Consider the following 21,560-nt stretch of genomic DNA (forward strand, 5'->3'; position numbering starts at 1 on the left):
TGGAAATCAATCAATGTGATACACCATATTAACAAATTGAAGGAGAAAAAACATGATCATCTCAATAGATGCAGAGAAAGCTTTTGACAAAATTCAACACCCATTTATGATAAAACCCTCCAGAATGTAGGCATAGAAGGAACTTTCCTCAACATAATAAAGGCCATATATGACAAACCCACAGCCAACATCATCCTCAATGGTGAAAAACTGAAACCATTTACCCTAAGATCAGGAACAAGACACGGTTGCCCACTCTCCCCACTATTATTCAACATAGTTTTGGAAGTGTCAGCCACAGCAATCAGAGAAGAAAAAGAAATAAAAGGAATCCAAATTGGAATGGAAGAAATAAATCTGTCTACTGTTTGCAGATGACATGATACTATAAATGGAGAATCCCAAAGATGCCACCAGAAAACTACTAGAGCTAATCAATGAATTTGGTAAAGTGGCAGGATACAAAGTTAATGTACAGAAATTTCTTGCATTCCTATTCACTAATGATGAAAAATCTGAAAGTGAAATTAAGAAAACACTCTCATTTGCCATTGCAACAAAAAGAATAAAATACCTAGGAATAAACCTACCTAACGAGAGAAAAGACCTGTAAGCAGAAAATTATAAGACACTGATGAAAGCAATTAAAGATGATACAAATAGATGAAGAGATATACCATGTTCTTGGATTGGAAGAATCAACATTGTGAAAATAACTCTACTACCCAAAGCAAACTACAGATTCAATGCAATCCCTATCAAACTACCACTGGCATTTTTCACAGAACTAGAACAAAAAAATTCACAATTTGTATGGAAACACAGAAGACCCCGAAGAGCCAAAGCAATCTTGAGAAAGAAAAACGGAGCTGGAGGAATCAGGCTCCCTGACTTCAGACAATACTACAAAACTACAGTAATGAAGACAGTATGGTACTAGCACAAAAACAGATATATAGATCAATGGAACAGGATAGAAAGCCCAGAGATACCATGCACATATGGTCACCTTATCTCAGATAAAGGAGGCAAGCATATACAGTGGAGAAAAGACAACATTTTCAATAAGTGGTGCTGGGAATATTGGACAGGTACATGTAAATGTATGATATTAGAACACTCCCTAACACCATACACAAAAATAAACTCAAAATTCATTAAAGGCCTAAATGTAAGGCCAGACACTATCAAACTCTTAGAGGAAAACATAGGCAGAACACCCTATGACAAAAATCACAGCAAGATTCTTTTTGACCCACCTCCTAGAGAAATGGAAATTAAAACAGAAATAAACAAATGGGACGTAATGAAACTTAAAAGCTTTTGCACAGCAATGGAAACCATAAACAAGACCAAAAGACAACCCTCAGAATGGGAGAAAATGTTTGCAATATAGCAAGTGACAAAGGAGTAATATCCAAAATTTACAAGCACCTCATGCAGCTCAATATCAAAAACACAAACCACCCAATCCAAAATGGGCAGAAGACTTCAACAGACATTTCTCCAAAGATGATATACACATTGCCAACAAACACATGAAAGTATGCTCAACTTCATTAATCATTTGAGAAATGCAAATCAAAACTACAATGTGATATTATCTCACACCGGTCAGAATGGCCATCATCAAAGAATCTACAAACAAAAAATGCTGGAGAGGGTGTGGAGAAAAGCGAACCATCTTGCACTGTTGGTGGGAATATAAATTGATACAGCCACTATGGAGAACAGTATGGAGATTCCTTAAAAAACTAAAAATAGAACTACCATACGACCCAGCAATCCCACTACTGGACATATACCCTGACAAAACCATAATTCAAAAAGAGTCATGTACCACAATGTGCATTGCAGCATTATTTATAATAGCCAGGACATGGAAATAACCTAAATATCCATCAACAGATGAATGGATAAAGAAGATGTGGCACATATATATATAATGGAATATTACTCATAAAAAGAAACAAAATACCATACAGCACCAATAAATGCTCCTTTCAATTGCATTGGTCTCTCTATGTTGTCAATCAGCCATACCTCTAAAAAAAAAAAAAAAAAATTAAACCCCAGGTGGAATTTTAGAACAGTTCTATTTTGCCACTCCATGGTCCCCATGTTTGTAGTGACAGCTTGCAAGTGGCTTCCTCAGTATACTCTGTGTAATCTATTTGTTCACTTTTAGCAGTATAATACAGCTTTTAGTGTTCTATTGTTTGTAATATTCAAATTTGTGTTACAGTTAATATTATATCACATTCTCATATGATTGGTATGGGACTGGTTTTCTCCAAACCTTAATGCTTATAAAATGATTGTTGTATTTGATTGTTATTGTTGTTGTTGATTCTCCTTAGTATATATATATATATATATATATATATATATATATATATATATATATGAAGATTCTAGGTAATTCAAAATTATATGCCTAACACCAAGCTTCATGCAAGAAACCATTGCCTCCTCAGGGGTTTGCTGGCTGTCCCAGGGTTGCAGCAATGTGCATTCCACCTCACACCTCTGGATGCACTCACACTACCTTCTTTGAAGCCAACCCAACCTTCCAACAATTACTGCTTTTCCACGTGCCCTTCCCCTCTTCCCTCAATGAATCCAGTAGCTGCTCTTTGCCTTAATGACAATCCCAGATATGAATAGCCTAGGCAGTAGTATGTGTGGACGTGTGACTGTTACCAGACTGGAGAGCAGTTAGCACAATGAAGTGCAAGTAGGGAATGACACTTTAAAAAAAATGGGGGAGAAGCAGATCAAGAAGAGACAGATACAGGTCTGTGGCTTTCCTGGTAATAGGGTTGAACTGAGTTTCAAGATGAAAGGAAACTGCTAGTCTATGTGAGAAGAGAATTTAAGGTAAAGTGAGATGATGAAGTGAATTGGGGTTTAAATAAATTGTTAAATTAGTCTCATTACTGAGATTCCCCCAGTACCTCAGAGAGTAGAATTTTTGAGAGCATTATATACAGTAACATGAACTGTATTTTAAAATGTTATATAAAAAAAGCACATTTTCCCTGTTTCATTTTCTCTGAAGTTCATCATCCTTGAACATGCCTACTGAGGCCCTGGTAAATGAATGTTTGATTAAGCAGTACTAAAATTAAAATCAAGAAAAATCTTCTTCACTAGGTAATATTTTGTTGGCTAAGCAAAGTCAGTTATTGTCTATCATTCTAATTTCGTTTTCACTGAGATTATTTTTGTTTCTTTTGGTTTTAATTATGCTTCCATCCATCCACTTTTATTTACATTTATATTTTAAATCACTGTTGTATATCATTTAAAATTACACGTTTTAAAACTTCTGATTTAATTATGCTTTCTCTCTTATTACCATCTCTACTGCAGCTGTTACTCTCATTGACTGTTACCAGAAATTTATTTTGCCTTATTTTTCAATTTTGTTTCCTTGTTTTATGCAAGAATTTTTTTCCCCCACTGAGAGAAACTATTCTCTTCATTATTTTCTTTTTCTAATAGTTGATTATGTGTTCTACAAGGAAGATACAGTGTTGATGCAAGCTGTAGGGGAAAACAACAGTGAATGTATTTCAGAGGGAGAACAGCTTCGCATGCTTAGCTGGAGATTTGCTGCACTTGACCATGGCTTCCAAAGAGCATGACCCCACCATAGGCAGGACTTGATGAGCAGAGGACCTGAAACTGGGCACAAGAGATTGAGGTAGTCTTCCTGGCATCTGACACTACCTCGTAATCCTCACTGAGACCTTTAATGATATTAGGAAATACTTGTGAAAGAGATACACACAGAAGTTCCCATTTTAGAGACATAGTTGTTTTTGTTGTTGTTGTTTTTAATTTGCTGAGCTGGCAATTTACTGCTTAAGGAGAAGAAAAGCAATAAGAATTGGGTATTATCTCTTCTAGCTTAGATAGAATACACTCTTTAAATCTTCTCAATACTAAGTTGAGTTTTAAACACAGGATGGCTAATACAATTTTGAGGTTAAACATAGATCACATGTTTTACCATTACAGCGATATATCTAAAATTAAAATATCTTTACTTAAATAAGACATGGAGCTGTACTTCTATATTTTCAGCTTTATATCAGAAACACTTACAATGAAAAAAAATGTTTGTGATATTGAAATAACTGATGTTTAATAGCACTAGAGAAGCTTAAAAACAATTTAATATATATTATACAATCACGTCTACATGACAATGCTAAATTGTTATAGTCTTCACTAAGTAGATGAAAAAGATGAAAATCTGAAAATGTAATGAACCTGCTGAAAGTCACAAATATATTAAGAAACAGAAGTGACACTAGAATCCCAGCCTGCTGACTGCTCTGTAAGGGTTCTTTCCTCCTATGTGGGGGTAATAAAGTGTCACCAGTCTAAAGGTCAGGAGACTGAGATTCTACCTCCAGATCTATCATTCACAAGATGTTTGACCACTGGAAAGTCATTTTGCATCTCTGGGACTATATCCAGAGATAAACTCCAGTATTTCCCTTATTAACAGTAATGCCAAATTATCTAACAATACTAATATCCTGCAAAAAGTCCAGAGGGCCATGGGGACAAAATTAATATTTGTGACAAATTAATAAATGTTATAATTACATGATAATAAAATTTCCAAAATGTATTTGTTTAATTTACATGTCATATAAATGAATGGACCAATCATTTTTAAAATCATGTATTTGATTTTTAAAAAATGGTTAACTTTAAGAAGAATGAAATATTTAACCAAAGATTCCAAAATTTCCAAATTTCAGTGATATTATTTTATTTAACCCTTTTAAACCAAACCAGCAAACGTCAAACCTTTAATAATAGTTATTTTCGAAACAGAGATTCCAAATGCCTTTTCATTTGGGATTATTTTGGTTATAGCCATCACTTCTTCTTGGTTTTCCATTCTATGTCTTTGCTCTGCCAGAGTTTTCACATGTATTACAACAATGTAAAAGAAGACAGCCTAGTGAAATACACTTTTAACTGTCAAATTCTAAATGATAGGCATAAAAATTTTTTTCTTCTACTTTTAAAAAAATATATTTGAACAGTTTGCATTTTTACAAAATTTATGTTTGAAGCAATACACCTCTTCATTTAAATTTGTAAGTATAGAAATCTTTTTAGAATGGCAAATCACTTAATTTTAGCTTATAATTCTTATGGAACCATATTTTGAGGTTTGTATTCATGAGTTCTGAATATAGATAATTCCTCATAATAGTAAAGAGAGGATAAAAGAAATTAATCATAATATGATATCTAAATGGAACTAGAAAAATCTTGCATGAATACCTATGCTAATTGCTGGGGCAATTCTTTGCTAAGGGAGCTATTTATCAAAGACACAATGAAAAATAAACTATTGTTTAAAAAATTCTTTTGGAAACATTAAATAGTTCATTTTATAACCAGATGGTTAAATGTAAGAGGTAGTCAAATAAGTTTTTTTTTTTTTTAATTGGGAAGAATTTCACTGACCTAAATACACACACTACTTTTATTTATTTATTTATTTATTTATTTATTTATTTACTTATGCTGAGGTAGTTAACCTAGCTACTGTTTATTTATTTATTTATTTACTTATTTAAACATCTTTATTGGAGTATTATTGCTTTACAATGGTGCATGAGTTTCTGCTTTATAACAAAGTGAATCAGCTATACATACACATACATCCCCATATCTCCTCCCTCTTGCATCTCCCGTCCACCCTCCCTATCCCACCCCTCTAGGTGATCACAAAGTACTGAGCAGACCTCCCTGTGCTATGCGGCTGCTTCCCACTAGCTATTTTACATTTGGTAGTGTATATATGTCCATGCCACTCTTCACTTTGCCCCAGCTTACCTTTCCCCCCTCCATGCCCTCAAGTCCATTCTCTATGTCTGCGTCTTTATTCCTGTCCTGCCCCTAGGTTCTTCATAACCACTTTTTCCTTTTTTTTTAGATTCCATATATATGTGTTAGCATACGGTATTTGTTTTTCTCTTTCTGACTTACTTCACTCTGTATGACAGTCTCTAGGTACATCCACCTCATTACAAATAACTCAATTTCATTTCTTTTTATGGCTGAGTAATATTCCATTGCATATATGTGCCACATCTTCCTTATCCATTCATCTGTCGATGGACACCTAGGTTGCTTCCATGTCCTGGTTATTGTAAATAAAGCTGCAATGAACACTGAGGTACATGACTCTTTTTGAATTATGGTTTTCTCAGGTATATGCCCAGTAGTGGGATTGCTGGGTAATATGGTAGTTCTATTTTTAGTTTTTTAAGGAACCTCCATACTGTTCTCCATAGTGGCTGTATCAATTTACATTCCCACAACAGTGCAAGAGGGTTCCCTATTCTACACACCCTCTCCAGCATTTATTGTTTGTAGATTTTTTGATGATGGCCATTCTGACTGGTGTGAGGTGATACCTCATTGTAGCTTTGATTTGCATTTCTCTGATTATTAGTGATGTTGAGCATTCTTTCATGTGTTGTTGGCAATCTGTGTATCCTCTTTGGAGAAATGTCTATTTAAGTCTTCTGCCTATTTTTGGATTGTTTTGTTTGTTTGTTTGTTTTCACATACTAGTTTTAAATGGATTATTAGAATGATGAACATTTTAACCTTTTCAGGTATGAAAGTACTGAGAAATCAGCATAAGGAATTACATTAACATTTTTAGAGCAAGTTTAAAAGTGTAATTTGTAAAGGACTGAAATTTGATGAGTTTCTGATTCTAGAGTAGAAAAAATGCTGAACGTTTGTGATAAAGACCAGATAATCTTATGGTCTTATCCTCTTAGCTGTAAAGTTGTTTATATTTTTGACATGGGCTAATTAAGTGACTCTATTCCTTTTAGTTCCTCTGGCTGCAAGTAGTAGTCATATGGGGGTGCTTGAATAAGAACATTTTTTTAACAGCAGTGAAGGATTATCATATTAGTGGCCTACTGATATTTTTGTTTGTTTCATTTTACTTATACCCAACAAATATTAGTATTAACCAGCTGTAGGTCTCTCATATAGTTTCCTAGGACATGAATAGTGGTTAGTTGATGATATTTGCATTTATGTTTCTAAAATAGGTGTGAAATGGTAGGGGAAAATGTACTAATCAGGCACAAATGTGTTAATATTCATCTTAGCTCTGACTGTTCTAAGATGCATTTGGGGAAACATCAGTTGCAATATCACCTCTTTTATTCATTTCTCTAATTTATTGCTTTAAAACTCTCCACATTTACTCAACACAATGGTTATAATTTTTGTTCTAAGCACAGGAAGTAGTGAAGTGTTTAATTTCTGTAGTAGTAAATACAACTAATGCAGGAGAGATTTCAGGCAGGCCTGAAGTCCAGACTGAATAAGGTTATGTAATATGTGAGAAATTGACTTTGGGAGATTGACCTTCAGTTCAGTTATTTTTGTATAGAGGAGTGCCCACAAGCCCTGGATCTACTAGTATTATTGGTCACACACATCTTCATGAGGAAGGTTCCTCCATCAGATGGGAGAATGTGGATGAATTTCCTAACCAACAGTGTAGGAAGATGTATAATTTAATATATTTTTCTTTTTGTAAAAAAGTGCCCAAATGAATAACATGTTCTTAACTAATTACACATTCCTCCAACATTCAAGATTTCTTATGGTTTCATCATAGGATAACATAATAAAACATAATATAACATGTCTTTAATATCTGTGTCAAAGAGATTTTCTGCTTCCTTTACTTTTCTGGTGATGGTTGAACAAAGTTTCAGTTGGGAAAATGGTTCACCTGTCCTCTAGAAACTTTTGGAAAAATTAGTTAGTGATTAATTTTTCCTTGAAATAACACCAAATCTAGATGGCTCCCATTTCACTAAATATCAACGAATAGTTAATTGCAAGCTTATAAAAACTGTTTTAGATAATAGAAAAAAAGTTCAGTCTCAAATTTATTACACAAGTGGAAAATATTCTTGATACCAAAACCAAATAAAAACAGTGAAAAAAAAGGGTAATTGTACATTTATCTCAATCACAACAATTGGTTCAAGAATCCTAATCTAAATATTAGTAAACTGAATTCAGTAATGCATGAAAAAATATTAATACACAATGGACGCATTTGGGAGAATATCATGAATGTAAAATATTTTAGTATCAATTAATTGATGAATGTGACTTCTTATAGTGACAGTGATTAACAGAGAAAAACAGCATTGCCATTTAAATCAGTATAAAGTTTGGTAATATTTAATAACTCCTATCAAACCATTTGATCTGATAAGAGAAATTTGAATAAAAGCTAAAGAAAAAACATGTTAAGTTGTGAAAATTACAATAGTTTTGAAAGACATTAGTAATACCTAAATAAATGTAGAGAGAGAGGGAAAAAATATGTTCTTATAGAGAAAAGACTTTATAAAAAGGAGATTACAATTCTTCTAAAATGACCATTAGGATCAATACAATTTTAAAAATTAATCACAACTGGATGTTTATAGTATATAACAAATGCAGGAGAAAATGATCAAGAGTAACTGAGACTACTCAAAAAGAACAATGAAGTGATAGGTTTTTTTATAGATATTAGGGTAGATGATAGCATTTTTAGTAACTAAGAATCTGAGGTATTTGTATAGGAATAAAAAAATGGCCCATTTGTTTCAAAGACTGAAACAGGATCATATTAAAAAACATATAGGAGACTTGACTTATTCCAGAACACGTGTTTCAGATAATTTGAAAACATTTATCTATGAAGTTATACAGCGATGTTACTAACAATTAGTAAGTTCCATAATTTGGAAATTATCAATATATTGTTTACCGTAAAAAAATATATATATAAAGACAGTAAGTGCATTTGGGACAATTTTAGTTCTGAAACTGAAACCAGATACCTACCTCATAGCATGTATAAGACTCAATTTTATTTGCATGAAATAATTTGAAAGAGAAAGCTTATAAAGCTTTTAGAAGATAATATAGAAAAATACCTTTATATTCTGCATAGAGAGGGGTTGCTCTAGCAAGAAAATAAATGCAAACTCTAATGGAAGTGATTAATAACATGAACTATATAAAATTTCAAAGAAAACATACATTAAAGAGTAAAAAATCCTTATGTCAGGATAATACTGATTCAACAGAGAATTTTTCATCAGAATATAAAGAAGTCCTATCAGTCATTACCATAGGTCAAACAATAAGATGGTAAAATGGTTAAATGATATGAAGAGGCATTTTACAGAATAGAAATACAAACTGTCCATAAACATATGAAAATATGCTCAAACTCATTAAAATTAGGAAAATAACAACTAAAATCCAAAGAAATGCAATTTCATAATTAAAAGTTTGGCAAAAAATTAAATTAAAATCTATTAATAGCAAATATTGCTAAGGATTTGTAGAAACTAGGATTTTTATCTATCACTTGTTAGAGAGTCATTGGTACCATCACTTCGGATTACTTAGCAATATCTACAGAGTTGAATGTGAACTTTGGACATTGCACATGGGGAAATCAGGAAGACAACATGAGGGGTGACAAATAATCTATTTCCTAATCCAAGTGGTGGAGACATAGACCTTCATTTCTCTTGTATTCTTTACTATGAACAGACCATGAAAAAAGAAATATATAGATACATTATTTTCTACAAAGAAAAGTAATAAAAGAATATATGCAAAAGTATTGCTAAATTAATGATACACTAGCACTACTAACACGCAGCACATTTTAAGTGGTGCATGTATGTATTTATGTATTGCTGCTATTTTAACCTACTCGATTTTAAGAAGAGACCTCAAAAAAAAGTTAAATATCCCTCAAACCTTCAACTTACTTCAAGTCATACTCATAGATCACTGAGCATAATCCACTGTATATATATCACAAGCTAATAGTCTCTTCTCATACTTTATAAGAACTCATGACAAGGCCACACATCCACAGTAATTTAATGTAGTGGCATGGAATATAAATGAACCAAAAGTAAGGCATTAAAAATCCGATAATATCTAAATTATTATAGGGAGACTAATGTTTTCATTTTTTGTAACTGTCAGAATTTTTAAATAGAGTATGAAATGTATGATTATCTTTCTACATTAACCAGGAGACAACTTTAAAATTAAAAAAGGAAAACAAAATCATGAAGTATAAACAAACACAAGTAAAAATATACCTGGTATTTAATCCATGCAATATTATGCTATAGATACTGTAATTATTTCCATTTTACAGATGAGACAGCTAAAGTATACAGAGGAGTCTAACATCTTGCTCATGGCTATAACCACTTGACAGTGAAACTGGAATAAAACCCTGGCACTGTTTCTCCAGTATCCATGGCCTGAATCACTATGTGTAACACACTAGCAGGCATAGAGATAGGGTTCCAGCCCAAGTCTGTGCCGAAAACACCCTCCAAGATAACAGAGGGTGTCCTAGCTTTTAATTGCCAATGACAAGTTGTAAACACAGATCTGTCTGATCACAAAGTCTAGGTTTCCTACCATCCTCAAATGAAAGCCAAAAAATGGATCTAAAAATGTATGTGATCTATATATATGGAATCTAAAAAAAAAAAAAAAAAAATGTTTATGAAGAACCTAAGGGCAAGACAGGAATAAAGACACAGACCTACTAGAGAACGGACTTGAGGACACGGGGAAGGGGAAGGATAAGCTGGGACGAAGTGAGAGAGTGGCATGGACATGTGTACAATACCAAACGTGAAATTGATAGCTAGCGGGAAGCAGCCGCATAGCACAGGGAGATCAGCTCAAGTGCTTTGTGAGCACCTAGAGGGGTGGGATAGGGAGGGAGATGCAATAGGGAAGAGATATGGGGATATATGTATATATATAGCTGACTCACTTTGTTATAAAGAAGAAACTAACACACTATTGTAAAGCAATTATACTCCAATAAAGATGTTAAAAAAAAATGTATGTGATCTAAACCAGTTTGGTTTCCTTATCAATGCCAAACATGCCTCTCTTAGAGTTTCATTCAATTTGTTGTCATTGTTGAATCTTCTTTTTAAATCCACTTTTTGCTTTCTCCCTGCCTAGGTTGATATGGTGTTTGGTCCTCCTCTTTGCACTTCATGTTCATGCTCTATGAAACATACACTTTATTTTTACCTTCTCCATTCTCCAGTTAGAGGGGCGGCCTATCCAATCCACTTTCATACGGAAGTTTGTCTCTGAAGAGGCAAATCCAGGCAGAAACTGTTTTGGAAGAAGGGACAGTGGGAAAAGTAGTAATATAAAAACCTCTCTTCTCCCTCTTCACTCTTTTTGTTTGAGCAACTTCACTTTATAAACAGCTTTTGAGGCTTTCTGGAATTTTGCATGTAGCTTCCTCTCCACCCCCAAAATCTACACACATATGTCTCCTCCAAATTGGCACTTGACATCTACTTCTACAAGGATCAAATTATGAACAGCTGCAGCTGCTGATGTTCAACAACCCCTGAAAGGAGTTCAGGGTGGAAATCAGGAATAAGGCACTCTGTGCTCTAGGAAAAATTGGCAGAACAGGTCTTCAGATAGTTAGATTGTTCAGGAGAAGATTTTATGAGCCAAATTCCTGCATCTCCTGGTATCTAGAAAAGCACTAAAATCCTTCATGGTGACGTCTGCTCCTCGTGACTAGCAGTAACTTTCACGAGAATAGCAGCAACCTTCTGCAAAAAATATGTGCTTGATTGCCTGTACTCTCCCTTCACCAAAATTACATATATCCTGACCTTTCCCCACTACCTCTTTGAAGCTGTTTCTCAGAACTATTGGAAATGCTGTCTCTCGGGCTAGTCTTCGTTTTGCCCCAAACAGAACTTAACTTACAACTCTCATGTTGTACATTATTTTTAGTCGACACATACATCATAACTCCATTTCCCCACACATATTCTAAGTTCAGCCTTTAATGCAAATATGGTCATCTTATACCTCTGCTCAGAAACCCTTGATGGTGCCCTTTTTCTATAGGATAAATCTAAAATCTTTAGCATTTGAAACAAAGACATCTTTAAATTCCTCACATGTATATTTTTGTGGAAAAGTATTGTTTTAAGATTACTGCAGACTTCACCATCTGCCTACCCAATAAATATTCATGCCATTATCCTTCCTAATAGAACCCATTTGTTGACGATACATACCTGTTCTCTCTACCTCCATCATGCCTCAAGGGAAGCTGAATCCTGTGGTGTAATCAATCTTGGGGTAATCCTCAATATCTTGCCAGAGACTGGTGAAGGAGTGGACTACAATTCTACTATCATGACTGGTAGCACTGGACTCAGAAACTTCAGGGAGTTTTCTCATTTCAAAGAGAAACTACAAGAAGAGATAGGATTCTCATTTTCCTCTTGATGTGAATGTGCATGGGGCTGTGAAAATTAGAATGGTTATAGCTATCTTACTACCAGCCTGAGAATGAACTAACACAGGAGAAGCAGGATAGAAAGAGTTCGGATTTTTAAAATGCTACTGAACTGCTGAAACAACCACCCCTGAAGACTATACAACTCTCGACTGCCTTCATGTTGGAATATATATTTCATTATTGATTAAACCAACTTGAGACAAAATTCTGTTGCTTACAGGCAAAAATACCCTAAAATGAATGTAATGTCAATCAGTGGCATTCATTGCTTCAGGGAGAATGGCAGATTTCTAAATAAATTATGTTTCATGTTTACAAGAGATACTAGTCTTAAAGCAGAAACACCTTTATTAGTATGAAAGCTAGGCTGTTTTAGAGATGAATTTTAACCCAACAATGCCCAGATACTAAAAGGCTCATAGCCTAGAGTTTACACCATGAAACAATGGAAAATTATGCAAAAACTAGATTTTCTCCCACAGGGAAAAGAAATACACATTTGAAAAACTAGAGAGGGGAAGAAATTTGGCAAAAAGGAAGGAGTAAGGATTTTCAAGAAGAGAAGACTTTGTGTTTACATCCCCCAAGAATAGGTGGAGTGACTGCACACTTAGCAAAATGTTCAATCCCATTGGCAATTATTTTTATTTTATGAGTAATAGTGAAGGTAGAAGTAGACACAAAAATGCCATATAGTAGCCTCACAGAGACCTGTGCACCTCAGCAGAGTTCAGCTGAGCAGTCCAATGGTCAGGAGTTAAAAAAAAAAAAGCCTGAGGATGCTTGGGTCAAGTGGAAGAGGCTGCAGAGCACATGGTCCAGGAGAATGGAGGCCATGACAGGAACATGGATTTCAGACTCTGATTCCAGTGTATGATTTTCCAGAATGATTTGGACAGAACAATATGAGCTTCAACTTAACAGAAGCCAGCAAAGGAATGCTGATGGTTAAAGACCACCTTCCCAAACTGGACAATACTTACACTTCCATGATGACTCCCAGTAACATGCGGAATCAACCTTATTAATCTGGAGGTTAGGATGGTCTCTGTCAGTCGCTGTTAGACTGAGGAACAAGTTCTGAGAGCAGGTGAGGGGATTAAGAAGAGATGGGGTCAGGAGGGTGGTGTACAAACACGCACACTTTATTTCTCATCAAACATGTTTTTAACACCAAACCGAATCATCAGACAGTATCATCAGACATTATTTCCTTAATGTTGAAATTATAGTGCAAAACATTCTGCGAACCAGGATATAAACATGCGTGAGAACAGACTGTGACTACCGAAACATACTGAGTACAAACTATTGTTAGAGAAATCGCAAGCAACCTCACAGGCTAAGACTCATATCTTCTCTAATAACTCTTTCGGGTCCTGTCAAGAATTAAGCAGAACTTCGGCATGCTTTAAGCTGCAAGGACTGTGTCAGCTTGCAGCTGGTTCCCAACAGGTCTGTAAGAAGATGATCTGCAATAGAAAAAATTGTAAGTTCCCAGCATCACTGTTTTTGATACTGTAGCATCTGGAATGAGCAACTATGTTGCTTTTTGATGTAGCTGTTTTGGATCTCGGCTTAGAGTCTCCTCAAGTCATTTGATTGATTGCCATTGGAAGATGATCTTGTGTCTGTCTCTGGGTATGATGATAGCTAAGGAAGCTCAGGAGTTCATTGTTAGCCACTAATCATCATTCATCATTCATCATCATTCATCATTCATCATTTAGAAGAGGTTCCATCAATGAGTCTGAATTGACTAGAGCTGAAGACTTTAATCCTTTTATCTTAACTGACTGGGAGAATAAGCAGTCATTTTTAATAATTAAGTGCAGTTGAGCTATAGGACGTGTTTATCAGGATCACCATGATGGTTCCTCATAGAATAGGCTCAGAATTTCATTAATGAAATACACTCTTAAAAACACAGAGGCTGAATTATTTTCCAGACTAAAAGTTTGTGCACAGGCTGTGTAAAAGATGGGTCTCCCCAAACTAGAGAGCTAAGGTTGTGTAGGAGTTATAGATATGGTTGGCCCCTAGTTGAAGATATTGAGGAAAGAGCCCCCAAAGTCTTCATTATGGTGAGGAATATTCTTTAATCAGGAGCAATAGGAAAGAGAAAACAATGTATCCAAAGCAGATGAGAAGAAACAGGAAGTTGGTGAGTTAAGAATTTCAAGCTGATTTGGAAAGACATATTCAGCCACTGAGATTGAGGAAAAAGACAAAATAACACATGTTGCTAAGATTCTAGCTTACTGACCTACATGAAGGAGAATGTCTTGAACCAAAATAACATTAGAAGAAATGTTTTTTAAGGGATGTTAATGAGGATGAGTTTAGTCTTCAGTTTATAAAATTGAACATTTCCTTCTAAATCAGTCAGATCCCATCATTAAACAAATGTTACACTCATGTTGAGGATGTTGAGAAATTTCATGAACAGACTACTTAAAAGGGTGTGTGAGTGTTTAGAGGATCCACAGAGAAGAGTGAAGTACTCAGGGAGTGGAGGATGACGGTTGGGGGCAAGATTAATAAAACAAACATGTTCTTTTCTTGGTTGTATTTTGTTTTTTGCCTAGCCTTGAAGTTGGTTGTCACTGCTAAGTACTCAGATGAGGAAGACACACAAGAGGATCAAAAGCAGATGTGTGTGTGTTCACATGCATATGTATGTGTTCAAGCACACTTGTGTGTGTTACTGTGTTCCACATGACCTGGAGCAGAATTAAAAACATTACACCTTCTTCCTGAAACCAAAGAACAAATGTATTCCAGACCACTTCTATATAAGATTTATATATATCCTGCTCAAAGTTCTAATCTTTAATATGTTTACCTAAGTCCTTCCTCGAAAGTTTTTTTTTTTTTTCTTTTGCTCTTGACTTATGTGCAAATTCCAAATTCTTCAGGGAGTATACAAAATATACTTGTGCATATGTAAGTTGTGCATGTATGTGTATGTGTGTGTCTTTCCAGAGATAAGTTTTAAGGTTGTGGTATGTTCCTCAGAACATACTTCTATACATTAACTGATTAACTTGTATATCTCCTCAAGATGAACTTATTCCTTGTTATATTTCCTGTGAGTCCTAGTGCCTAGAACACAGTAGTATATGTTGACTTAATGAATTAATTAGCTAGATATTTATGAAGAAGCGTGCCCCATGAGGGCTTATGTGTACCTATCTGCATATGCGAACAAATTGGTAATTTTTTGATTAATCTACTTAGTATTTTGTCACCTACATTACCAATGTAAGTAAAGTTTAATTTTACACATTCCTGTCAAACTAACTCAATGTTTGTAAAAATCATTTGTTCATTCTGCATGCATTTGTCTGAATTTGGTAAAGATTTGTCTCTAACTCCTAAGCATCAGTATAACCATCCATACTGCCAATGTGAATGTTGCAGTTTTTGTTTCTTTAAACACTCTGTAATACAATCTGAATTGATCCTTTAAAAATCACTGACTTGGTTATATTTCCACTCCAAAGTGCATACTTCCATTTCATCCACTGATCTATTTTTGTCATCTTTTAAAGTAAATATCCTTGTTATGTGTCTTATAATGATAGCCAGAAACAGGGATGTGGAAACAGCAATAGTTGTGATTTCAAGTGAAACAAATGCGTGAGAACAGTCACACATAGTAAACACACAGGCACTGTATAAACTACTCCAGTAATTCTTCCTGCAGGACTAACAGAAAGATGAGGCAGCAAAGCTCCGCAAACAGATTCAAGAACACTTTAGGGTGACCTCTTATTGACCAGTTCTTTCACATTCTGTAACTGAACTAACCTAAAGAACAGCCATTATAGACTGTGATTGGAGTTTTTCTTTAGAGATATAAATAAATTGATTGCTACCTTTCTGGAATTGAAAGTTGTTTGCTCCTTATCATAGAGTGAATGTGTATACATAGCAGTCAGACTTGGCTGAAGGAAGCATTTTAAGGTTCAAGTACAGGTGACATTTGTAGATGTCCTGACAGACCTTTGTCACATGTGGTAGTGGATCTTGTTCATAACGTGGATTACAAATGAGAACTAAGGCAGTGTTTACAACAAAGAATTCAGGACACAGGAAGTTATATTAGCCAGAGTTGCTGAAGATCAAGGCCAGCAGGAACTTAACTTATGGGCAGAGAAATACCTAAGAGAAAGAAAACGTCCACAACCTTAGAATTATACCGTGCAAACTCTAAACACAAGGGTAAGGAGAGGGTTATACCTGTGGTCATGATGAAGCAATAGGTCACATTTCTAGAAAATATGTATAAGAAAATCTATTTTCTTCCCAAACCTGAAGAACTTATGTAATTTTGATTATAATTTGTAATCAAATTATACGTCTAATTATATATGATTATGTATATCCAGTATATCCAATCATAAGTATATTGTATATACAATCCAGTTATATATATATGATTAGTGTGATTACCTTATTTTTTGACTTTGAGACTACAATAAAAAATAACTTGAATTAATTGAGTGTAAGTTGTGATACAGACATTTTACAAATATTTTCTCTAGGACTTAAAACACTCTTGAAATATCACTCTTATTTTCCCTATATTATCAATGACAATCTAGATCTGAAATCCAGATCCAAAAACTTGCTCAACAACAACAAAGCAATAGACAGAACAATAATTCAAACTTGGAAAAAGAAATTATACTTCCTAAAGTTGAAGACATCATACTACGTTTATTTTCCCATTATCAGACATAATCAGGTACAATTTTGCCCAAATTATGTTTCATTGTTTATCTTTTAAGATCTTGTTGCCATCTGGATCATTTACATAACAGAAAAAAATAAGACAGTTGCACAAGAAAATTACAATAGCTCTGAATTAATTTACAGATTCAGTGCTATGCTTTGGATAACCATGTGAAATAAGTTTGATGTCACCAATCAGCAAAGGGAAAATAGAACACAAAAATGTAATTTTCACGTGAAATTATTATCTTAAAATAATCACTGAATGCTTTTCCCTCTCTTATGAAAATATATTTAACTCTAAAAAGAAGTAAACCCTATCAAGAATGCTACAGTGTTTTCTGAGATATAAGTAAATTTTGTGGTACAGATATGCTATTGAATTCTCATTTAAATCAAGTATATATATATTTATATGTATTTATTTATATTATATATATATAGCATGTGTAATTATGTATTACTTTATTTATATAAAACATTTATTATATAATATTTACTATATATTATATAATAGTTATTACATATAAATTATATATTGATAATATAATATTCCATTATATATTAAGAATATATTCATTATATGTTATATACAATATACATTATTATATATATTAATGATAACACTCAAGTTCTAAGACTCATAGCTACTGCAATCTGGCTTTTTTAATTTTTTGGTGCTATTTTATCACCATCATTATAATCTATGCAAAGTATATGACATTAAGACAGAATCAGTAGGAATGAAATTGGATCATCTGTAGAAACGTGGACGGATATAGAGACTCTCATACAGAGTGAAGTAAGTCAGAAAGAGAAAAACAAATATCGTATATTAACGTATATATGTGGAATCTAGAAAAATGGTACAGATGAATCAGTTTGCAAGGCAGAAATAGAGACACAGATGTAGAGAACAAACATATGGACACCAAGGGGGGAAAGCCAGGGGTGGGAGGCAGTGGTGGTGTGATGAATTGGGAGATTTGAGTTGACATGTATACACTAATATATACAAAATAGATAACTAATAAGAACCTGCTGTATAAAAAGTTAAAATTAAATTTAAAAAAAAAGACAGAGTCAGTAACACCAAGATGTAGAACAGAATTAATCTGCCAATGTCACATACTAAACACATGCATTGATACTAATCACATAGCTGAGGCTCAACTGTTAAAATTTCTTAAAGCAGTTTTAAAAATATATATATTTATATTTTTACATATACATGTATCTATTTTTTTCAATTTTTTTCCCATTTAGGTTATTACAGAATATTGAGCAGAGTTACCTGTGCTTTACAGTAGGTCCCTGTTGGTTATCTGTCTTAAATATAGTAGTGTGTACATGTCAATAAGATAGAATTTAGTGGGCAGACTAAAGGCAGAGTGATCAGCAGAGACATTCCAAGATACTCTGAAATGCAATTTAAAACAATGCAGTACATCCTCAGCATGCCAGGAAAACTGCAGGTAAAATGCACCTGGTTGTTTTCAGATTAAGGTGACTTGTTTAGCAAAAGCTCTAAACATAGTTCATATTTTGCAGTCTCCAGTTATGGAACAGAGAGTGCTGGGAACCCATAAGTCTTTCAGGCTATAGATGCTCACATAGGTGGCATCAATGCCAATGGAGTGTTGTTATTTCATTCTCACTGTAGCCACTGGAGAAAAGAAGGAGAATGTGGAGGGAGAGTTTAGCATCTTAGACTCTCAGAACAGGAGGAAATGTCAGAGTCAATGACTGAAGTTGTTCCCATCCTGACTGATAATTCTAACAACATAAGATGCGTTTTAAATGTATTGATTTATACCATTCAAACTTCCCCATTCTAAATCAGTAGTTCTGAGAATGAAACTCAGGAATCTATACTTTTTTAAAGACCTAATTTAAAGACATACTTTTTTAAAGTTTTCCCCACAAAAAAAATTGTAATGAAGATATGAGTTCCAGAACCACTGATTTATTCTAGCCCTATTTTTTCCCTAAACTCACCTCTTTAGACACGTGCTATGTATATATCCCAGATGAATAGAGGTCTGATTTTGCCCTGAGAGAACACTAACGGGGGAAAGACTGAGGGAAAGGGAAGAATTGCATTACGTATCTACCAACAAAGGTAATAGTGAACCTGTGTTCCTTTGCTATCATTGACAACCTGGTTTTTTTTTTTTTCTTTTTCTTTACCATCTATATAAAGTGTTTATTGTCAATGTTTTGTTTTCCCATCTCCAGAATCTCCCTTGTATTTCAAGCATCCTTTTTCTTATATTGAGCAATTTGATCCCTGATTCTAGGAAACTGCACACACACACACACACACACACACACACACACACACACTCAAAACACAGATGTACTCTCCAATGAACCCCACTTATCAGGACTTAATATTTTTGTAAATCCATGGGGAAATATAAGTAACAGAATGTCCAAACTACACATTAAGCTCTCACAAAGAATGGAAGAGAACCTAATGTGGCTGATGTGAAACTGGTTTGGGGATGATGTGTACTTGATAATGTATATTTCTGATTTAGATTATTCTTCCTTCATTATCATGCTTAATAAAACAAAACTTGGTCTCTGGTCCTACCTAGGGAAGCAGGTAGTCTAGGCACATACAAGTTAAACAGCTTAACAGGATTGCTAGAGGAGACACTACCTATCCAAGGATTTTAAGAGGATTAGACATTCTCCTCCCAGATGTTGATAAGCTTAAACTCAGTGCTTTATATACCCCTTTAGAATGATAAATTCCTTCAGTATTTTTCTTATTCCTCGTTATCCCATGGTTTTCTGATATCCTAAATACCATATTATGAATCATTTTTGCTGCATCTGATTGATATAATATGGTAATTGGTATAATTATGTATATAATATATATTATATATATAATATAATATTATTGTATATATTATAATATATATAATATATATAATATTATATATAATATATATAATACAATATTATTATATATATTATATATATTATATATAATATATAATATATTATATATATAATATATAATATGGTAATATGGTAACTATGTCCTAAATCAGTAACTCCACCACAGTCACTAAGCAACCCCATAAAACAAAACAAAACAAAACAAAAAAACAACAAACAAAAAATATAAATTCTCTTCTATTGTTGAGAAATTCCTGTTTGGTTTCATAAAAAAAAAAAATTGCTAGTTAACAATTGCACTAAATCAGTCCACAAAAATGTATGATGAAATGGTAACTATCTGTTTATACAGACTGAATCTGGATCTTAGCTAGTATTTTACCTCAATAATGCAGGAATAATAATAAAATCCAATTCTTAGGGCTGTAGAAAGGAATAAATAAATTAATTCAAGTACGACCATCAAAAAATCTTGGTTTATATAGTATTATAGCTGACATGACTTGTGTTGAAGATAATTATTTCATATTGTGAGACAATCCCTTTATGTTTCAATCATCTTCTCTTTAAAACTAATTCATCCATTTATTAATTTATATTGATTAAATACATTTTTTGAATGTGTCCTGTATTTCAGACAATGTTCTAGGCACCAGGGATTTTAGAGTGACTAAGGTAAAGGTCCCTGCCATCATGGAGATTACATACTAATTGAGGAGAAAACCACACATTCATAAGCAACTGAACATACGAATGTTCTCAGGAGTAATACACCTTAGTGAGAAAATAAAGCAGGGATAGGGACAGAATAAATTGGGGTTGAATGTTAGGTAGGATGATCTGGGAAGTCCTATTTGATTATCTGACCTTTTAGCAGAGATCTGAATATATTGAGAGAATAATGCACATGACTGGTAAGAGAGAATTTCAGTGAAAACAGCAAAATTGAAGGCTCAGTATATTCTTGATGTATATGAAGGAATGAAAGTGGTCAAGTAAGGGGAAATAAGCTATGGATAAAGAGGTATGACATGATACTGGAGAGTCATTTGGGTCCCAAATCATGTAGGACTTTGATGAAAATGGTGAGAAACTTAGAGCTGGAAATGAGGAAATTAGGTCTTTAGAAGAAACGCTTCTCTTCTAGATATATAAATTTGAGGCTATATCTGCTTTGAAACTCTTATATACAGAATATTTACTAATTAAAGAGTCAAAACTTCTCAAATCACAGCATAAAAAAGAATAAAATGAATTTGGTAATGTAGTGTACATTTAGAATTGATGAACTAAATCTTGTTTAAGAATATAACATGAACAGCAGTTTATAATTGCATGGTTTTAAGGTTAAGAGAGATTAATAGTTTATAAATGCTTTACTCTTTTAATAAAATGGTAAATATTTTGTTCAACCCACAGTTACCAGTGTATTCTTTATCCATCATTGAGTAATGTAAATTATACATTATATTGTTGTTTG

The sequence above is a fragment of the Orcinus orca genome, chromosome 5 (assembly GCF_937001465.1).
Source record: "Orcinus orca chromosome 5, mOrcOrc1.1, whole genome shotgun sequence".
Classification (NCBI taxonomy): Eukaryota; Metazoa; Chordata; class Mammalia; order Artiodactyla; family Delphinidae; genus Orcinus; species Orcinus orca.